This window comes from Acomys minous (assembly GCF_964271855.1).
Source record: "Acomys minous genome assembly, chromosome: 1".
Classification (NCBI taxonomy): Eukaryota; Metazoa; Chordata; class Mammalia; order Rodentia; family Muridae; genus Acomys; species Acomys minous.
In genome coordinates this window covers 186422868-186445218 of record NC_140483.1, presented here as the reverse complement: position 1 = coordinate 186445218, position 22351 = coordinate 186422868, and the positions used below count along the sequence as shown (strand labels likewise).

General features: G+C 45.6%; 1 long non-coding RNA gene across 1 annotated transcript in view; it reads left to right on the top strand.

The window, feature by feature from the left end:
• Nucleotides 1–10358, top strand: part of LOC311597248 — a 58766-nt gene extending 48408 nt beyond the window's left edge. The window contains exons 2-3 of the long non-coding RNA XR_014779148.1: nucleotides 5343–5506; nucleotides 8382–10358. This is a non-coding gene — a long non-coding RNA (uncharacterized lncRNA). The remainder of the gene's footprint in view (nucleotides 1–5342; nucleotides 5507–8381) is intronic.
• The last annotated feature ends 11993 nt before the right edge of the window (nucleotides 10359–22351 follow it).

The window sequence follows — 22351 nt, the reverse complement described above, 5'->3', positions numbered from 1 at the left end:
TATTTAATTTGTAGGTGTTTTGAAATTTTATTGTGCCTTTTAACTTATAGAATGCGCTGTTGCAAGGTTCAGCCTGAACATTAGTGTTTTTGAAAGGCACCCCTCAGCTACCATCTCTTTTCTCCCAGTGTTAAATCATCTACCAGTCTCCTGAGGCAACTTTTAGATTACATATTTTAGTTCGTATTGAGCAGGTTTTTAAAATTTGTTGATGTTTCCTCAGATACTTAACATTATGCATGGGACATTGTGTGCACATGACGAATGGTTGCAAATTGACTGAACAAAGGAAAGAACAACAAATTATGTTGCTCACTTTATTAACATTTGGCAAATAGAGCAGTAGTATAGACCATGCACTTCCTGTTTTTTCTGAATTTTCAGTCTAGCAAGGAAGCCAAATAATGTCCGTCTTCTCACTGTGTACAGAACCTGGGATGGAGATGGGTTGGCCACAGGTCATTTATCTGGCGGCCCCTCTGTGCAGCAACAGGGAAGCCTTGTGCCTCATTGTATTTTTTTTTTTAAATTATCTGTATTATCAGTAGGCATGGCTAGCAATCAACTAAGACACAGACACTTGTTACATTTTAAAATAGCCTTAGTTAACCTGGGGCAGGGCAGATATCAATCCTCTAAACTACCTCCCATAGTGGGGCAGGCTTGGGATCCCTGCCTCAATCCCATGCCATCTGCTTCTAATAACTTCTATCAAGCTACCTCCCATCCCTAATCCCAAATACTTGCTAATGTTCTTCATCTGGGCTGGATTCTCCATCCACGCTGGCCATGTGCTTCTCCTCCAGCTAACCCATGGCGGCCTTCCTCTCTTCCCTTCAGGTCTTCCTCCTTGGGGCCGTCTTTCTTCTTCCCAGAATTCCTCTCTCTCCCAGCCCCACCTATCTCCTTTGCCCTACCCAGGTGGGATGGCTTTTTATTAAGCAAAAAGTGGGTCACAGAGACAGCAAGCAGTAATTAGCATCAAAATACATCAGACCATCCCCTAACACCACTGCCTTGCATCACCCCACTATCCAGAAGTGTTGCAGAGGAGAGCTGTCTCCCCAAGCCTGGAGAGGAACGTTGTACACATTTTTTCCCCAAAGCCAGAGCACAACATGGATTCTGTTATCAGCTTGCTGAGCTCATGCCAAGATCAAAATCCCCGGGGAATTCCTTTACCACTCACCATCCTGATTTCCATCTTTTCTTTTCTTCTTTCTTTTTTTCTTTTCTTTTTTTTTCTTTCTTTTTTCTTTTTCTTTTTCTTTTTTATGTAATGGGATCTAGGCCTGTTCACAGTATCCCTTTTAGCCCCGTGCTTCCTAAAGCCCTATTCCTATTAGTTCTTGCTGTGTATTTATTTAGGAATAAAGTCAACATTTGGGATTGTTGTGGCATACGGTTGGAGTTTGCTGTGAGGGGTGGGGTATCCATTTCCCCGTCATGTGGCAAAAGTGCAGCAGCTGTAATACCCCATTACAGAGCTTCACTTTATTTAATAATAATAAAAAAAATAGTATTGCTCTGCTTAACAGAATTATCCTCGTCCCCCGCACCCTCTTACCAAACCCGATGTGTGGTTTCAGTGTCTTTCCCATAATAGCTCTGGATGGTTTGCATGTGATATTAGTTAGCGTCAGAATCTGCTTTCAATTCTGTCTCTTTAGATTGTATTTTCACTGTGAGCCATTAGTCACCAAATGTTGACAAGCATTTGTAAGGATGCCATCTCTCCCTTTGTTTATATGCAAGTGCAGCAACTAAAATGATTTATTTATGCTTTAATTAAAATTTGTGGATAGACCGGTGATTTTTAGCCATGACTTTTCTAATTTGTGGGCTCAAGAAAGGAGAAAAAAATCAATAACCTGATACCATTTATGTTTTTATAGTTTCCCCGGGCATTTATAATGCAGGCATGCCACTCACCTGCAGCCCCACTCTGAGGAGAGTGATCCTCGACACATAAATCTTGCCCAGAGGCCGAGGGGGGTCTATATTTCAGAGTCACTTCCCTTATGTCAGCTGTAAGTGAGATGGCGCATGCTTTCTATTCTCATGGTTTTCACGGCGAGGCGCAAGGCTAAAATGAATATTGAAAGTAAATTGATGGACTGTAAGTTTTATAATACTTGACCCAATCTGTACCGGCTGCTTAGAATTTTAATAATTTAAACACATTGATTTTGGTTCCTGCCTATCGCATGTTCCACATTAAAAAATGTACCCCATAGGGTCTTTGGAAAGAACATACCCCAAATGCCAAGCTTTTATGGGAACTTAATATATTCAACATTGCAGGTGCATAAATCTCCATGAAATTGCACTGAGTTAATGCATTTACTGGTGCACACAATTCAGTAACTACTTTGTAAAAGTCTAAATAAAGATAGATAAGACAGGTAGATAGGGAGAAATAATGAGTAAATGTTCCAATGTGTATTAACAAGATGAGGTTATCGCCTCCACAGGCTATCAGTCTACCTGGAGAAGAATTCATTAATTTTTGAGCCATTGGAGATGGTTTTAATTGCCGGTTTTCAAAGTCTTGGGGAAATGAGCTGTTTTTCCAGTATCTTCCAGACTCAAATTATCAACCCCCATAGTCAGGTTTGGGGACGTGTGGGTAGAGTGATGACACAGGAGGCAGGAAGAGCTGTGCGTGGCTTTTGTTCACCATTTTGCCCCCGGAGAGAAGGGTCCAAAGTGACAAGGAGAAGCTTGTATGACTCTAGTTTTTCTTACAAAAGCTGCCATTCAAGTTCTCACAGTGCCCAGGGTCTCTCTTTTTGGGATGCTTATTTTCCAAGGCCGCTACAAACACTCACACTCACATGGTTGTTGGGGGCCCCCTACCCCCCACCCCGACTCCTCCCAGTCTCTCTCCCCTTTTAGTTTGTGCAGTTCAGCTCTGGGAACATTCCTGTCAAGTTTTCACTGCCGCATGTTGGAAACATCTGGCCACATTCTACCAAGAAGACAGTCGGGCGCTGTCCTAGCAGTGGGTCTGTCTGTGGAGACAGTAGTTCACTCCTTGGGAACTCTCTAACCGTACAGCCATCAGCAGGACCTCTTCGCCCGATAACATCTGACACCAACTTTCTTGTTGCACACACCAGCAAGTGTGAAAAACCCCTCTTCGTTTTTGTATGAAATGGGGTGGGGGTGGGGGCTCCGCTGGCTTTGTTTACTGTGGCTATCAGTTGTCCAAGCACCGTTTGTTGAAATGATCATCTTCCCACCATAGAATTGTCTTGGGCCCACTTCTGAAAGTTGACGGACTGTAATCGTGGGGATTTGTTTCTGGGATTTTAGTTCTGTTTCACCTGGGTGTATACCTTCCTTTTTGTTGGTGCTATGCTGTGCAAACCGTGAGAGTTTCAATGCGAGTGTTCACAAAGAAACTATGAGTTCTTGAACTTGGAGCTTACTTCTCAACACTCATTAAGGTTTCTGCATTCTCACATACATTTTATGAACATGGTGGTGGTTTATGGGTTAAAAGTGCATCTGAGATGCTAATAGAAATTGTGCTGAGTGTTACAGGCCAAATGGAGGACTCTTCCTATTGTAACAATATTAAACTTTCCGACCCTATGCATAGAATGCCTTTCTGTTTATTTGGACTTTCTTGAATTTCTTTCCATTGTGTTTGTATAGTTTTCATAGTTTCTCAGCTCTTCTCTTGAGCGTGTTCCACAGTGGGGGATTTTAATACACAGTCCCAGTGACCAATAGGTGCCCAGACCAAAAATAAAACCAGAAAACACATAAAAAATATGAGTGAAATAACCTAAAATTTTAATCTAATAGCGGTATATGGATCTTGCTAACCTGTAGTTATAAAGCACACATCTTTTCAAGTGTATTTTGACTGTTTCCTGTGAGTGCTGCTTTATAATAAAAATGTGTCCCTAAACTTCATTCTTTAAAAGAGTTTTCCTTAGCTTATTTAGGTTACTTATGTGTTTGTCAGTGTCCAGATGAACAGAGGTCACAGCTGGGATTGAAAACAGAGCTGGAGCTGATCTTTGCATCACGCTGTGGACCAGGGTTACCTATGTAGGTGAGGTTGACTTTTTTGTCCCAGGCAGGAACCCAGCATGGCCTCCCCTCACTTCACTCTTTGATTTCTCTCTTGACGGTGTTTTGTGGCATGGCGGCTCTGCACTTCTTTCCTTGTGTTACATGTGAGTACTGGAGATGGGTTTCAGAAATGTGGGTCTCTGTTTTGTACACTTTGTGACTCTCTGTATACTGGCTTTGTGTCCAGGGAACCACGTGGCTAATCTACAACGTTTCACTTAGATTCTTTTGCACTTTCTATACACACAATCAAATTGTCTGTGAATAATATTTTTCTTTCTTTGTGCTGTTTAGTCTGTCTTTGTCTTATTTCAACGAGTAGGACCTCTCAAATGATATTAGGTAAAGTCCTTAAGCACACATTTTATTCCCGTCTCAGGGGGAGTCTTTTAATATTTTGCCAGTAAATAGGATATGCACTGTAGGTTGTTTTGCTTTGTTTTTAAGGAACTTTTAAATGTGATATTAGGGTGATCTTATTTCCTGGTTTTCTATTTTTTTCCATTTGTTGTCACAAGTGAGTATAGGAGTTTATTAACATTTTTCCTAGAATAAACTCAACTTGGTCTTTTCATATTTCACAAGGGAGTTTTGTATTTATGTTCACAGGGAAGACGTAAACAAGACTTTAAAAGTTAGAATGCCACAAGCTGATGGCTGGGGAATTGCTTGGTATTCTACGAGGAACTTTGCTAGGAATATACACACAAAACTTAGTATATGAAGGTCAAGGCAGCTTCTCTTCCTTTCCCTCCCTGCCCCCCCAGAGACAGTGTTTCTCTGTGCAACCTTAGCACAGAGAGTCTTGGACGCTCTTTGTAGACCAGGCTGGCCTCGAACTCACAGAGATCTGCCTCCTGAGTGCTGGGATTAAAGGTGTGCCCTGCTAAGGCCATGTCTCAAAAGGGAAGAACTTACATGAAAAAGTTAGCAAGAGTGACCCAGCTGATGGTCACACCAGTCGGGAAGAACACATCTTCTAAGCAGAATAAAGGTGACAGCCATGTGCGGAGTGGTGGGCAGGAGAGTGCTTCGTGTGCCAGGAACTAAATCCTGCAAGGATCTCTCAGGCAAGAACCCAGTGTCCCTCCCGAGAACGCGACACCAGTCTTGCCTGTGGAGAAGAGGTCACACTGATATCTTCTTGGGTGGCCCTTACTTCCTGTTTAGTATCAGTAGCCAATGTTGATAAACTGGTGTGATGACTGACAATGATGGAATTAGTTCTGTGACTCTCCTTTCTCTGCCCCTAGGAGCCCGGAAGTTCTGTAGAAACACCATGGACTAGGTCAGCATGAAAGAACATGACCTTCTCTGTCGCCTGTTCAAGAACCACACTGGCTTGAAGGTTACAGGATTTCTGTGTGGTTGAACTGGACATTCTGGAAATAAACAGCCGTGATGGTTGTACAACAGTGTAAATACCAACATCACTTTTTAATTACACATGTCAAATTGGTTGAGGTGGGATTTTTTTTTGTTATTTTAAATTAAAAAAAATAGTTAAGCTAATGCACAGAATACTTGAAGTGATTAAATTATATAATTTTATGCTTGGAATTAATAAATTATATAGTATATGAGTTGTGCCTCAAAGTGTTGTCAGGAATGGAAACAAATTTGAATAGATAATCCTTGCAAAGATATACAAAAAAAGTACATGAAGGCACTCAGCAGCATTAGCATTTAGGGGAATGTAACAAACAAATCCACAAAGAGATAACTGCTTCACACACACACACACACACACACACACACACACACACAAAGACGGCCTTTTTTCTGTTGCTGTGGTAAAACAGCATGACCAAAAAAAAAAAAAAAAAAAAAAAAAAAAAAAAAGACTTATAGAGGAGTGAGTTTATTTTGGTTTAGAGGTTTCAGAAGTAGCGTCCACAACTGCATAGGAGGCTTGGTAGCAGGTCACTGGAGCAAGGAGCTGAGTTCACATCTTTAGCCACAGGCAGAGGACACAGAAAATGGGCTGGAGATGTGGCGAGGCTGTAAACCTTTAAAGCTTGCCCCAGCAGAGCACAGTCCCCCCTTAAATGTCCACAACCTCCCTAAATGGTGGCCCCAACTAGGGACCAAGTGTTCAAGTGCACTTGCCTAAGGAGATGGTTTTTTATTCACATCACCACAGATGGCTATAATTATAAAACCCAAAGCAAATGCTAGACAACCGTGTTGACAAGATGGGGCGAAATTGAAATGTATTGTTGGCCAAATTCAAAATCATGCAACCTGTTTAGAAAACAGCTTAGCAGCTCCTAAAAAGATAAACAGAGTTCCCATTTGGCCCAACAATCCCACTGCTATATACCCCAAACAAGCCAAAACATGTGTTCTTATAGAGTCCTCTATACAAATAGCCGTGACGGTATTATTCATAAAACCCTAAAATTAAAAAAAAATAACTTTAAGTGCTCATACACTGGTAAATGAATAGATAAATATGGCAATTCACAGAAATGGAAGGCAGTTTGCTCATTAAAAAATAACTGAAGAACTAAAATAGGCTTAGATACTATATCATGAGTGAACATTGTTCACACTGTTAGGTGGAAAACGCCAGAGTGCGTGGTTCTATGAATATGAAATGAGAAGACTGGGTAAGTTAGGGGCTTCCCAGGGTGTGGCATGGAGCGGGGGTGAGCAGCAAAGCATGCTTGGTGTTTGCAGGCTGGAGAGAATGTGCCCTGAAATTAGACAGTGTTAGTGGTTGACTGCATGCATTAAAGGAATGGGTTTTATGGTATATGAAGTATCTTAATGAATAGCTTATTAAAAAGTACTCAATATTAATATGGCTAAGAACCCATAGTTGGAGAGCTCTCAGCCTCAGGGCTGGGCCAACTGTTGGTGTTTTGACAGGTGGATGTAGTTTCAGAAGGTGCTCTAAGTTCCTGTCTCTCTCCCCATAGATTAGGGCAACCCTCAGACCTCGTCAGGGACATCTCTTTGTGCGATGGACAGTGGACAGGACAGAAACTCACCACTGGTCCAAGCACAGAGAGGAAGTGTTAGGGGAGTGTTCAGCCAGAGATGTCTAGATCACACCCATCAGAACATGCTCCAAGGATGGAGTTGTGCGAGGGCAATTCTGGGTGCTTGTGAGAAAACTCCAAGGAAACAAGACAAGAGACTTGTGGCCTCAGTTTCTTCAAAAACACGGGACTGTTCTTGGAATGTGCTTTTGTGCCCCTTCCAGATGTAGTGAATAGAAGTGAGGATGCCTTAGATTTTTTTTTTTTTTTTTACTTACAACTGGCTATTGTTATTTGTTTAAATGCCTCACTGGAGAAGCAGGTTTATACAATGGTCCACCACATGCAGCTTACTCTTGTTATCTGACACTTGGCTCACCTGACTCTTAACTTTTAGAATATAGATTGTCTCAAGATCTGAATAAAACTGGCTATTTCACGAGACATTAGTCCACCTTATTTTTAGGCTCCACTCTCCCAGGTTCACACCACCAACTAGAGCAGTAAACACACACAAACCTACTCTACAAGCATCTGGGACCATCTTTGTAGATGGGAAGAAAAAGAAAAACAACTCAGAGGTTAGGGAAGGTACTGGACATTGGGGCTGTGTGTTCCTGTCTCGGCTACAGCTTCTATCATCGCGAAAAAACACCATAACCGAAAGCAACTTGGAAAGTATATTTGCTAATTGTGTGTCAACTTGACACAAGTTAGTCATCAGAGAAGAAGCAGCCTCAGTTGAGGAAATTCTTCCATGAGATCCAGTTGTAAGGCATTTTCTCAATTAGTGACCAATGCGGGAGGGCCCAGCCCATTGTGGGTGGTGTGATCCTTGGCCTCCGGTCCTGGGCTCTATAAGGCGGCATGCTGAGCAAGCCATGAAGAGCAAGCCAGTAAGCGGCACTCCATGGCCTCTGCATCAGTTCCTGCCTCCAGGTTCCTGCCCTGTTTGAGTTCCTGTCCTGAGTTCTTCCGGTGATGGGGGTACAAGCCAAGTAGACCTTTCCCTCCCCAACTTGTTTTTCAGTCATAGTGTTTCAGCTCAGCAAATAGAAACCCTAACTAAGACAAATTGTTGCCAGGGTGTAGGGTCTTGCTGTGACAGACCTGACCATGTTTTGGGGGGGGGTCACGGAAGGACTTTGGGCTAGAAGAACCATTGAGTGTTGAGACCTCAGTGGGACGTTCTGTAGGAGCTTGAAAGATAATGTTAAGAGCAGTACAGCAGATTGAGGCCTGGCTTGTAAAATTTTAGAGGGAAGGTCAAGGACTTAACCAGGGCTGTTTGCTATTCTGATTTAGGACTCTGTGGTTCTGGTTAGCCGAGGCTGAAGAATCATCTTCTATTAACAAGACACCAGGACTAATAACAGTGAAACCTTTTCAGTACTTGGAGAGTTGATGCTGGTCGGCTGGAGCTAAGAAATTAGCAGTGATTAAGAAGAGACCACCATCAGTGAGGTGAAAGCTTCTGGGAAGTGTTTCCTGAGAGCACAGAGAAGCTGTGTTCCAGAGGCAGCCCCACGGTTGTACCTCATGTTGGCGGCTGGTAATGTGCAACTGGTTTTGAAGGCATGAAGAGGTCATGGAGAGCAGCTGACGCTTGGCCCCATGAAAGGCCGGGAGAGAGACCATTAGTGAAGCTGCAACCCCAGGGGCAGCTGAAGGCCCAGAAATAATGGGGTCGTGCAGAGAAGCTGAGTCTTGGCACCAGAGAGAGAGTCTATGACTGGCTATTGGTGCAAGTGTAGCCAGTTGCAGCAAGGGACCCAGCAGTTTTGGAGACGCCAGTACTGTGGACGATACCAAGAACAGCAACATGAGTGGAGTGGAGACAGCTGGAGCCTAAAGGACAAGCTGTGTGTGGGACAGAGGGCAGAGCTGGAGAAGTGATCCAAGTGCTTTGGAGGGGCCCGGAAGATCGTGAGTGGATCCCAGACATTGGACGCTGAGTTATTTATACTGTTGGAGTTTTGCTTGGTTCAGATTGTGGCCGTGCCTTGGTTCTTCCCTCTTGGAGAAGGTATTTAATTTTGATTTTTCACAAGAGCACGCAGCTGAAAGACCTTGAACTTTTAAAAAGAGATTTTGGATTTTTAGAGAGATTGGATATTTTATTATGAAATTTTATTATGTTTTAATTTGTAAAGACTGTGCGACTTTTATTTATGTTTTTAATGTGAGATTTTTGGGGGTGAATAGGAAAGGAAGGGTTGTGGCTTAATAGTGATGTGTTTGTGTGTCAGCTTGACAGAAATTAGTCATCAGAGAAGGAGCCGCAGTTGAGAAAGTATGTCCATGAGATCCAGCTGTAAGGCATTTTCTCAATTAATGACCAGTGCTGGAGGGCTCAGCCCACGGTGGGTGGTGTGATCTCTGGGCTGCTGGTCCTGGGTTCCATAAGGCAGCATGCTGAGCAAGCCATGGGAAGCAAGCCAGTAAGTGGCACCCCTCCGTGGCCTCTGCATCAGCTCCTGCCTCTTGGTTCCGGCCCTGTTTGGGTTCCTATCCTGACTTCCTCCAGTGATGGGGCTGTAAGCCAAGTAGACCTTTCCCTCCCCAACTTGCTTTTCAGTCACGGTGATTCAGCTCAGCAAACAGAAACCCTAACTAAGACAAGAGGAAAGTGTTTATTTCAGCTTACAGATCCACATCATAGCTTGTCATTAAAGGAAAATCGGGGCAGGAACCTGGAGGTAGGAGCTGATGCAGAGGCCATGGAGGAGTGCTGCTTACTGATTTGCTCCCATGTCTTGCTCAGCCTGCTGTTTTACAGGGCCTGGGACCAGCAGCTCATACTGCCTACAAAGATCTGAGCCCTCCCATGTCAACCATCAATTAAGCAAATGCACTACAGACTTGCCTACAGGCAAATCTTAGGGACACATTTTCTCAATTTAGAGATCCACTTTTTAAGTGACTCCCGCCGGTACAATTGATGAACTCACAGTATCTCTGGCTGCCTTTGCAAGATCCGCACAAGACCAAGCCAGTCAACATTTTAGCATGGAAAGGGAGTGCCTCTTAAGCCCTGATCCCTATTTGAGGGGATGCAGACAGTTGATGGCTTCTGGGGGCAGGGAGAGGCAGTTTTCTCCACAGGTGCGGCCCCTCATGGGTTGATTGTGCTCAGTGGGTGGCCACACATCCACGAGTATGTGAACAGTGCTAACTGGGCTTGGTGGGTTAGAAATAGGCAGGGCATGAAGCTGAGTGGGGCGAGCAGGTGGAGCATTAAAAGGAGGGAGTTATGAGTGAGTTTGATCAAAGTACACTGCATGCATGTGTGGAATTCTCAAAGAACTAACAATATTGTACTAAAAATAAAAATTAAAACTAAAAAACATCTCCAAGTAAGGTTATTCATTTATATCAACTTCTAGAGCAGTTTTGCTTTGCTCATACTGAAAATACATCATTAGAAACAAAACTTTAATCACAATGTCTTCCTGTGAGAACAGTCCTTTCATTATAAGGATCCACTTTTGTGCTTGAGGAACATTTTGAGCACTGCATTGTTTGGTGTCTAAACTTGTTTTTTGTTTTTGCCTTCATTCTTAAAAGCAGCTGATTCCAGATCATCAGTGATAGGATTCTGGGCCCTACTAAACCAAACATGTGACCTGGGGTATTTAAACGACCAACAGGAGCAGAGAGCCCACTCTGGCTTTTTCCCATTGTTTTTCCCTGAAGTGGGTCACTGGAGTCTCCTGAGAGGCCTCCACTGTTCTTCCCGAGGAAAGAAACCGCCCCTGTCTGAAAGGGGGGTCCTAGAGAAGACTGAGTGGACAAGCCTAGCCCCCCCTCCTACCTGTCACCATGGCTCACTCCTGATTTGTCGACAGTATTTTCTCCAGGACAGCACATACCTCCTCAAACAGCCTAAGAACTCTCAAGCCTCACTGTTCAAGTTCAAGTCTTTCTTTTCTCTCCTCCTCCTCTTTTTCTTTTTTGGCTTTTCAAGGAAGGGTTTCTCTGTGTATCCTTGGCTGTCCAGGACTCACTTTGTAGACCAGGCTGGCCTCGAATTCAGAGATCTGCCTGCCTCTGTCTCTCTGAGTGCTGGGATTACAGGTGTGCGCCACCATGCCCAGTTACCTGTTTGTTTTCTTGTGAGAGCTTCCACTGACTGACTTTGCCCGTCCTTCCCTGTCTCCTTTTCCCCTCTTTGGTTCTGGAATCAAACCCACAGCTTTTCACCCAATAGCTAGTCAACAGTCTCCCATGAGCTGACTCCCCAGATGCTTTGCCATGTGACCAGGGCCTCGGCAATGAAGACTGGAAAAGATTTCTCTTTTTCCACTCCTTACACCAGTTACAGCTACTCAACTTTATTTTATTTTCAAAAGCTGAGAATGTTACATTTGCAAGCCACACTATATATATATATATATATATATATATATATATATATATATATATATATAACAAGCTCTTATATAATGTACCACACAGCCCTTCCAAATTGCCCTGCAGTGTGCCCACTGTGGAGAATCCACAGCAAGCTTGGCCAGCCGCTGGATAGAGCAGACCTTTGAACTAGTCACTTAGGTCTCAGCATCTGGACCACGGGCTGAGTCTGAGCCACGTGAGGTTCTACTGGACTAAAAGGAACAGACTGCAGAATGCTCACACTCCAAGCATGGGATTGAAAAAAAAAAAACCAATAGTCAATGTCTTCTGACTTGCAAAATTGATGGTCAGTCTTAGAGTAGAGCTGCTTGGAGCTAAGGTAATGCAAGTGCGGTGTTCCCAAATCCACATGTACTGTTAGCATTTACTGAGTGCCTACTCAGTGATGGGTGCTCAAAACAAAGTTCAGGTGCTCATATTCTTCTTCCTCTGTGCTGTGTACCCTGAGCATCTCCATCTCCCTGCCTCCAACTGTCTGCCCAGCCAATGTTTCATACAGTGCTGTGCATTCTAGGTGCTCCGAGGTCCTCAGTCAGGCTGTAGACAAGGGTTCTTCATTCAACAAGCAGCAATGGTTTCTCTTACACATCGGATGCTACTTGTGATGACCAATAATGATTGTCTAAATCCGGAGTCACCTAGGAGTCAGAGCTCTGGACATGTCTATGAGAGAATTTTAGGTGGGGTTAACTAATAGAACCCATGCAATGGGCTGGGATCCCTGGTTGGTACATCAGTCTCTGCAACCCCACCCTGGGCCCAGAATTGTTGGCTCTATTAGTCTTCCTGTGGAGTTTCTATCCCCTCTGGGCCCTTCTATGCACCCGCCCTCCACTCTTCCATTAAGACTCCCTGCTCCGCCCAAAGTGTAACTGAGAGTCTCAGCATCTGCTTTGATTCCCCTTTTGGGTGGAGTCTCTCAGAGGACATCTATGGCAGAACTCTCATCCTGTTCCCTCTCTTCAGCTGCCTCCAGTGTCTATTCTGTTTGCCCTTCCTGATGGGAATTAAGCATCCTCCCTAGGCTCTTCCTTGTTATTTAGCCTCTTTAGGTCTGTGGGTTGTAGTGTGGTTTTCCTGTATTATGTGCCCAATATCTGCTTATAAGTGAGTATATACCACGTGTGTGTCTTTCCGGGCTGGGGTTACCTCACTCTGGATGATCTTTTCTAGATCCATCCATTTGCCTACAGATTTCATGATGTCCTCCTCCTTTGCCACGCCCACCTACATTGATGGACAGTATCCTCAAACTGTGCTCTTCCTTCCTTAAGGTGCTGTTGTCAGGAGTTTTGTGAGAGAGGTAACTGGAAAGGTAGAAGCCCTGCCCACAGTGCTCAGGGCTCCCTTTTTCTCCACACTGACTCTCTCTGTTTTGCTTTTTTTTTTTCTTCACAGTAGCCATTCCACATGGACCAAGGTGATAGCACGTAGTCATTTTCCTTTGCATATTTCTGGTGATTCCTGATTTTGAGTTTGTGAGGGTTTTTTTTCCTTCTTTCATGTGTCCATTTTGCCATATCTATCTTATTTTTTGAGAACTGCCTGTTTAAATGTACCTTTATTTTGTTGCCTTACTTTGAGGCAAGACATTTTTTTTTTTACATTCATTCCCCTTAACAGCATGGTACTGGCAATTAAAAAAAAAAAAAAGACAAACCAACCAGCTAAATTATAGAGCCCCAAAATGGGTCCAGATGCTTCCAGTCCACTGATCTTCCATAAAGGTAAAACACTAAAACACCCATAGGAAAGAAAATCTATTAGATGAAGGGCTGTGGATAACTGACTATCCATATCCAAAAGCAATCTCAAAATGGATCAAGGACTTCTATGTAAGAGCTCAGTGTTCATAACCATTAGTAGAGAAGAGAGGGCAGCTATGAAGACAACCCTGTCTCGTGTTCCTGTGGTAGTGAGGGGCAGGAGTCTGTGCACTGCCTTTGGATATGAGCCTAAAAGCCCAAGTAGAATTGGACAAACAAACACTATCCAAAAAGCTTCTTCATGGCCAAGGAAGTAGTCCAGAGTAAAGAGGCGACCCGTGCACAGGGCACAGGAAAACATGGCTCTCACCATGTCTCTCAGGGAATCTTGCAGTAGCCCTGCCAAGACTACTTCCTGCCTTCTGCCCCTCCCATAAACCTCCTCCCATAACCCGCTGCCACCACTCTCACAAATTCACCCTCCCGGGAGTAGTCCCACACTCATTGTCCATCTCCAAAGCCTTCCAAGGGCTGAGTAAAATCAGCTGGTAGGGTAAATGACAGCATCCATTTTGTTTGCTACCCAGTACTTCTGTGAGCCAATCTTGGGATCTTAGAGAAAGTTCTGTCTCCACTGTCCCCTACCTCATGCTCTGGTGACACGTGTGTAAAGGCCTGAGTGTCAGGTGAGTGCTGGGCAGTGTGTTGAGTCCTGCATCTCTCTCTCTCTCTCTGTCTCTCTCTCTGTCTGTCTCTGTCTGTCTGTCTCTGTCTCTGTCTCTGTCTCTGTCTCTGTCTCTCTCTCTGTGTCTCTCTCTCTCTCTCTCTCTCTCTCTCTCTCTCTCTCTCTCTCTCTCTCTTGTGTGTGTTTACTGTGTTTACTGTGTCCTCATAGCAACCAGAAAGAACACAGACACTTGTCTTCATGTAAAAGGATGTTCCATACATTAGGCCAATTTGACCTCAACTCCTGAGCAGTTCCTAGGCCTATATTTTAAAATAAATCTTTGCTCAGAGCTTAAAATTAATGATTATGAATCCCTATGGATATGAAAGGGTATAAGGGTATGTTTGTTAAAAGCGGGAATTTGATCAAAATCGTTAAGTACCAATCCATTTTGTGAGGTCGCCTAACAGACTCAAAGATAAGTCCTACACTGCACTCGTCCTCCAAATGAGCAGACGGACCTCATTTCCTGCCGCTCCTTCCCACCTTGTTCCTTGCCTGCCATACTCCAGTCCCACAGGCCTCTCTGTGCTACCCTCCTCCCTACCTCTCCCTCCCTCTCCCTCCCTCTCCCTCCCTCTGTGTGTGTGTGTTAAGTATAAGTGTATGTGCCTGTCAATGGTAATGAGTGTGTAGTGTATGTGTTATGTACACGTACACACCTGTTCTCATTTGTGTGGTGCATATGCTCATAGAGGCCACATATTGAGCCGTTTTCAATTACGCTCCGGTTTATGTTAGGGGCAGGGTCTCTCACCGAACCCAGATTCTAGCAAGTCTAGCCAGCCTGCTTGCCCCATGGGGTCCCCTATATCTGTTTCTCAAGTGCTGGGGTTACAGGCAGCTGTCATACCAGCCAGGCTTTTATATGGGTTCTTGGGATCCAGAATCTGACCCCCACACTTGCTCAGCAAGCACCTTATCAGCCCAACCCTCTCCCGGCCCCTCCCTGCCCTTTAATGAGCGAGCCAGCACAGGGGGTGCAGGGGGGTTCTCAAAGAGCTAAAAATAGCACCGCCATATGATCCAGCAATTTCACTGCTGGGCATATATTCAAGAATTATGAAATCAGTATGTCAAAGAGATTGCCCTGCTGCTATGCTCACTGCTGCCGCCAGGACATAGAGCCAGCCCAAGTGTCCCCCAGTGGACGGATAGGAAGGAGATGGTGTGTTCCTATGTATATTATCCTTGCATATGTTTTATGTAACAGCATCGTACCTTGCTTCGTAAAGAAGTAAGTCTTGTCCATCGCAACGACAGGGTTGAGCTTGGAGGATGTAGCACTAACTAATGAGATAATTGCTGGTTATGGGGGACAAGGAGGCTGGAGTTGGAGAGAAGTAGGTGAGGGGAGCCTGACCTTGCTTGCTGCGGGGTGGGGGGAGGGTGCGTGGAATGGGATATTTTTAGGAGCTACTGATAGTCCTTGCTGGTTAGAGGAGTGCAAACGTGCCACTCTGCCTGTTCTGGAACATTCTGTCTGCACCTTGAGAATCTTAGACCCAGGAGCCCCCTCACCCTGGAGCTCACTTCCCTAGAGCTCTCTCAGTCCCTCCCTAGCTTTCCTGGAAGAAAAAAAGAAAGAAAGAAAGAAAGAAAGGAAGGAAGGAAGGAAGAAACAGCAGATGCTTTTCTCTTCTAGAAAGACAGCAAGGGCCCCAGACCCTAACCACAGTGGTTGCAGGCTCAGGCAGCCGCATACCTTCCTCCTGCCACTGAGCTTGCCAAATTGTTCAAGCCCCCCAGGTGTTTCTGTTTTCACTAGCAACCGTTCATCCTTTGCAATTACAAGATCCTGCTGTGAACACAGAGCCACATCCTCTTAACTCGGGAACAGCGTGTGCCCATAGTAAGAATGCACCCCCACGGTCCAGACTCGCTGTTTCAGGATTACGGTTTCTAACAGAGCTGGCCCTAGTGTTCCAATCACCTGCCTAGAGGCTACCCTGTGGCCTTTGCCTTGGGTAACTTGTTACTTATTGACTTTGATATTCCTGGGACATCTCGTCATAAAAATGCGCAGAAAACAGAGGCAGGTCTGAGATGAAGATAGGACAGAGAGTGACCCTGATAAATCAGCCAACTTCTTTGGGCTGCACAGCAGTCCTGGCCGCAGGGACTCTGATGCAGGTCAAATACTGTTTAACAAACCACATCCCGTCAGCCGTGCTGCCTCAAGCATGGGTGTGTTCTCTTCACGCTCCTGGAGGCCAGCAACACCTGGAGTGGGAGGAGACAGAACCAAACCTGAAGGGTGGGAGCTGCAAGAGCAAGCAGAGTGGCCCTGTCACTGTCACTGTCACTGTCATCTTTAGCCCTTTGCTAACATTCTGACACTCTGGGAGGTGGAGGGGCCAGAGACAAACATCCTACTGTGAGCATGTGGTAGACACAGCATGCACGGACTTCGGGACTGGAAGTATCTGTGTTAACATCATTACAGATTTTAACACCATTATAACAATGGCAAACACATAGGACTTGCCGCTGGCCAGGTGCTGTTCCAAACACTTCATTCGTGTTAACTCATTTCATCCTTGCACAAGCCCTAAGAATGTTTGGAAAGCAGAGGCAGGTGGGTCTCTGTGAGCCTGAGGATCAGCTGTGTCTACAGAGTGAGCTTCAGGGCAGCCAAGGCCTGTATGTGTCTCAACACACACACACACACACACACACACACACACACACACACACACACACACACACCAAAACAACAGCACAGGTAACAACATCAAAATCCCTAAGAGAGGGGTATTATCACCTCCGTTTTCAAAAGGAGGAGACTGAGGCCGAAGGTTCAGGCAGATGTGCATGACTCAGATAGTGAGTTGGGGAGGAAGCTACAGCCCCCCAGGAGCTGGACTTCAGAGTCAATGTTCTTCAGTGCTGACTACTCTGCTTAAAGGCCACTCACCTGGGCAAATCCTGGGACGTCCTGGAGGTTGTAGTCCCAGCTCTGAGGCGATGATAATGGTACCAGCTTGGCATGGTGACTTCGAGGGTCCAGATAATAAGCATTCAGTAAATCGTAGATGGAACCAAAGTGGTTTAGAATAGTAGTTCCCAACTTTCCTAATGCTGCGACTCTTTAATACAGTTCTTCATGTTGTGATGACCCGAGCCCTACCCCCATCCCCCTGCACCACCCCCCCTCGTCCCCCCACAACCCCCCACCCCCCGCACCCTCCCCCCAGACCTCAACCATACAATTATTTTTGTTGGCACTTCATAACTGTAATTTTGCTACTGTTATGAATTGTAATGTAAACATGCGGTATTTGATGGTCCTAGGCTACCCCTGTGAAAAGATCAATTGAATTCCAGCGGGGGTGGGGGTGTGTGTGACCCACAGGTTGAGAACCACAGGTTTTAGAGGCAATTTCCTGAATGGAAATGTCTCTGACCAAGTTGTGGTTGTATGCAACAGGTGGGAGTGGAGTTCCCTGAAGAGATACAGGACATCTGGGACTTCCACAGCTTAGCTTGCAGGACAATTGAAAGATTTTCTGCAGGACACTTACGGGAGAGTGATCTCGGCAGCACGAGGCATGGGGCTTTAGGAGAAGGGCAAGAGAGGCTTGTGGTAAGTTACGGCAAAGGCCTCGGTTGGCCTTACAGAAGAGTGTCCCAACCGAGGCCCCTGTGGGGAGGGTGCATTTCCTGGGGGGTGAAGTTGCACTTTTGAGGAGAAGGGCAGCTCTTGGGGGGCCTGTCACTGAACGATATTCTGACAGCTCCAGGAATGACCACCATTCCGAGAACCATCTACAGCGACACATTCTAGCCCCTACTGGAGGGAGTGACAAGGTCTGAAGTGACTAAGCCTGGCTGAGAAGGAGATGGCTAGGCTGGCCCAGGAGGTGAGGTCTCTCACGCCAAGGCCCAGGTGCAAGCTTAGTGTACCCATAGGTGTCTAGCCTGGGTGCAGAGCCACCTATTGACTAGTGTGAGGGAATTTGTTGGTCGAAAGTTCTACAAAGACTAGACCCAAAGCGGAACTTGAGTGTGATCATCAGAAGGGGAGAAATTGGGCATGAGGGCAAAGTGCTAAATGTCCATATCAAGCACCAGGAAACTCCCATGCACATCTCTAAACAGGGAGTTTGTGGCAAAGCTCCAAGAATTTCTTTTCTAATTTTTTGCCCCTTTGAAATGTGGCTTTAAAAAAATCTCTTTCCAACAACTGGTGTGTTCATCCTGAGATCCGTTTTGCTTTTCTGCAATGTTGGGGATGCAACTCAGGGTTTCATTGTGGTGGTTTGAATAGGTATGGTCCCCATAAACTCGTGAGTTTAAATGCTTGAATAGGGAGTGGCGCTGTTAGGAGGTGTGGCCTTGTTGGAGTAGTTGTGGTCTCTTGTTGGAGGAAGTGTGTCACTGTGGAGGTGGCCTTCAAAGTCTCCTGTGCTCAAGCTGAGCCCAGTGTGGCACACAGTCTCCTGCTGCCTTCGGATCAAGATGCAGAACTCTCAGCTCCTTCCCTAGCACCATGTCAGCCTGCGTGCTGCCATGCTTCCTGCCGTAAGGATAACGGACAGAACCTCTGAAACTGTAAACTAGCTCCAGTGAAATGTTTTCCTTTATAAGAGTTGCCTTGGGATAACCATTCTACAATCCACAACCCCAAAGAAACCAAGTAGCAAGGAGGACCCAAAGAGGCTGCTTGAATCTCACTCAGAAGGTGAAATAGGATGGACAGGAGAAGTAGATGAAGAGGGGAAATGTGCAGGAGATGGTGTGGGAAGGAAAATGAGGATGGGGAGAGCGGGGTGTTGGGGGTGGTGGTGAGAGGGCTGGGAGAGAGAAGGGAGACCAAGGAGGCGGGGCATCTCTGAGACAAGCTGGAGACCTTCAGCAGGGTAGGCGCCTGTGAGGATATGGGGGGAGGTGACTCTAGCTGAGACTTCTAGCAGGCGGGGCAGGAGGGCCACATGGAGAGTGAAGTGGCCATCTTCTAGCCAGGCGGGGCTCCTAGCGGAGGGAGGGGAGCACCAACCCACCCACAAAACTTCCGGCACAAAATTTACCCTGCCTACAAGAAGTTCAGGGAGAAAGAGAGAACAGAGCTTGAGGGAATGGAATGTCCAACCAATGACTGGCCCAGCCTGAGACCCACTCCGCAGGAGAGAGCCAGCCCCTGACACTATTAACGATACTTTGCTGTGCTTGCAGATAGGAGCCTAGTGGAGCTGCCCTCTGAGAGGCTTCAGACAGCAGTGCGTTGAAACAGATGCTGAAACTCACAGCCAAACATGGGGCAGAGTGTACGGGGAAGGATAGAAGGACCCGGAGGGGACAAGAACTCCACAGAAAGATCAATAGAAACAGCTAACCCAGGCCCACAGGGGCTTACAGAGACAGAAGCACCAACCAAACAGCATGCATAGTGGGATCCTAGCCCCCCCCATATGTAATTGATGGGTGCCTTCATGAGGCTCCCCTAGCGAGTGGAGCAGGGGCTGTTTTTGACATGGACTCTGTTGCCTGTGTTTGGACCGCTTTCCCCCAGCAGGGCTGCCTTGTCTGACGCCACTGGAAGGAGATGTGCTCAGTCCTAATCTGACTTGATGTGCTGGGGAGGGTTCACTTGTGGGGGCGGCTCCCCCTTTTCTGAGAAGAGGAGGGGGAAAGGATGAAGAGAGTGGGGCAGTGGGACTGGGAGGAGAGGAGGGAGGGGGCTGCATTTGAGATGTAAAGTGAATAAATAAACAAGCTTAAAAATAAAATAATGTTAAAAAAAAAAAAAGAGTTGCCTTGATTATGGTGTCTCTTACAGCAATGACATCCCAGCTAAGACAAAGGAAGTGCCCTACAAAAGCCAGAGGCTGTTCATCTGCTCCCCGAACCCATGCTAGTCTTATGACTTGCTTTGATTGGCAGGAAGCTAACGCAGTTCCGAACCTAAGGCTGAGAGGCCTTGAAGGATTTTCATTTCTCATGCCATCCAGCTCCACCTTCCCTGTGACGTGTGGACAGGTCAGCTGGGGGATGTGGGACAGGTGCTGGCCATCTGCACTAGAGCATTCAGATTTGCAAGATCTTAGTTGGCGCTCACATGTATAAGGAAGTCCAGTCAAGACCAGATGTGCCCACTCTGATACGGATACTGTAGTCAACGAGCTAGGCTGCTTTAAGCCTCTAAATTGGAGGTAGTTCTTTACTTACCAAAGGCTAACTGATACCTGCTACTAGTAAAGACTCTCCCCCACTCTTGTGTACACAGGCTCTCTCGCTTCCCTACCACACGAGTGAGGGAGTGTACAGATTGTGAAAGTCTTCTCTGGGCAGATAGCTCACAGACAACAAAAGGGCTAGAAATCCAGTCTCAGACTGCCGGAAAGTGCCAAGGGTGAGACCCACCTCACGCAGAAGGTGTCTTATAGAGGCCCTGAAACAGGAGGAAAGAAATGAGTTTGTGATGATGATGATTCAATTGCTTTCTTATACTCAGTGAGTCACAGGTTCAAGACCAGGCTTCAGTCTGCAGAAAGCGATCACACACACACACACACACACACACACACATAATAATAATAATAATAATAATAATAATAATAATAATAATAATAATAATAAAAGAATTACTCTATGACCCAGAAATCTCATTTTTTAAAAATTTAGATTTATTTATTTTGATATTATTATGTGCATATATGTGTACCACATGAGTGCCTGGTATCTGAAGAGGCCAGAAGAGGGTATCAGATAGATGCCCAAGTGGGTACTGGGAAGTGACCCTGATCTCCAATCCCCAACCTTGTTTTTGAGGCACGATCTCTCTGGTTTCTGCCGTGCTGCATACTCTGGGCTTTTAGGCCCCAAAGGATCTGAGTGACTCCCCCCCTACTCCCCCCCCCACCCAGGCTCTGCCTCCCATCACTGCAGGCGAGGAGCTGGGGTCACAAACAAGTATGTATGTCAGCATCTGACTTTTTAATGTGGGTTTCAAGGATTAAACTCAGATCATCAGGCTTGGGCAGCGAGTACTTTAACCCACTGAGCCATCCCGCCAGACCACTAATTTTAATCTTTTGAGGAGCCACGCATTGTTCCACAGTGGCTGCAGCCAATTTGCTTTCCCATTAGCAGCGCACCATTGCTCCCTTTGCCCCACAGCTTCATCGACACTTCCTGTCTCTTGTGGTTTTGATACTAGCCACAGCCTAACAGGTGTGAATGGATATTTCACTGTGGTTTTACTTTGCACTTTTCTGGGGATTGGTGATGTTAAGTGTCTTTGCATTAAAAAATAAAAAGGTCTACTTAGATCCATTGCCCAATTTAAAGCCAGATTCCTTGGCCTAATTATTTTCATATTAATGTTTATGAGTTCTTATGTATCTTGCCATATCGACCCCTTCTCAGATATTTGGCTTGCAAATATTTCACTTATTGTTTGCATCCTTTGCTGTGGTAAATGCTCTTGGAGGCGGTTGCATGAACTCACCTCTGAGTATGTTGTGCATGCTTGGGGGGGGCAAAGGGGGGGGCAGAGGGGGGGAGTCTTCTGTGTTCTACTCATTGCTCTGACCAACGTCAGGAAGCCTTGCCCTGTCTTTTCTTCCAGAAGATTTAGGGTATTAGATTTTACAGTTAAGCTTGTAATCTATCTTAATGTTTGTGAGCAGAGTAACAATGGGGCTCTATCTCATTCTTTTGAGGAAGGATATCCTGTTTTTCCTAACACCATTAGTTGAAGATATCTTTCTCCATTGTGTTCAGGAACACACAACTTTGTCATTATGGCGTTATGTCAAGTACTATTTGACTGTCCATATTTGGGTTTATTTCTGGGCTCTTGAATCCATCCAGTTGGCTCTGCGTGTTTTATGCTATGTTCTTCCAAACTAGATTTTGTTGTTCAAATTAGAACAGCCTTTCCTGTCTACATCTGCTTTTCCTTAACTGAATGCAGGGGTCCAGAGTTGGGGGAGGCAATTAATTTCAGATCCCCACTCCACAGCCAAAACGAAACCATCTATGCCTCAAATGAAGCCTACAGCCTAGTGTGTGTGTGTGTGTGTGTGTGTGTGTGTGTGTGTGTGTATGTGTGGGTGGTGTGTGCGTGTATGTGTGTGTGCATGTGCAAGTGTGTGTGTATGTGTGTTCTCCTTGGTCAGCCAATTAGTCAGTTGGCTTTCCCTGGCTTTGTAATGACTTTCTCATCCCTCCAGCATTTATGAAGACTGCGCTGTGGGCACTGTGTTGGATCGGTGGTTTTATGGATATGATTTTACAAGTGTCCCCATTTTCTCAGCGAGAGAATAAAGACTCAGAAAAGGTCTAGAAGTCTTCTAAGGTCACACAGATAGTGACGCAGACAAAGCCATCAGTTGGCTTTTAAAGTTTCATTTCAGGGGTCTTATTTTTATGGCCAGTGACCACATAAGCCAGGGACTTCTGCCTGGCTATGTGGCCCCTCC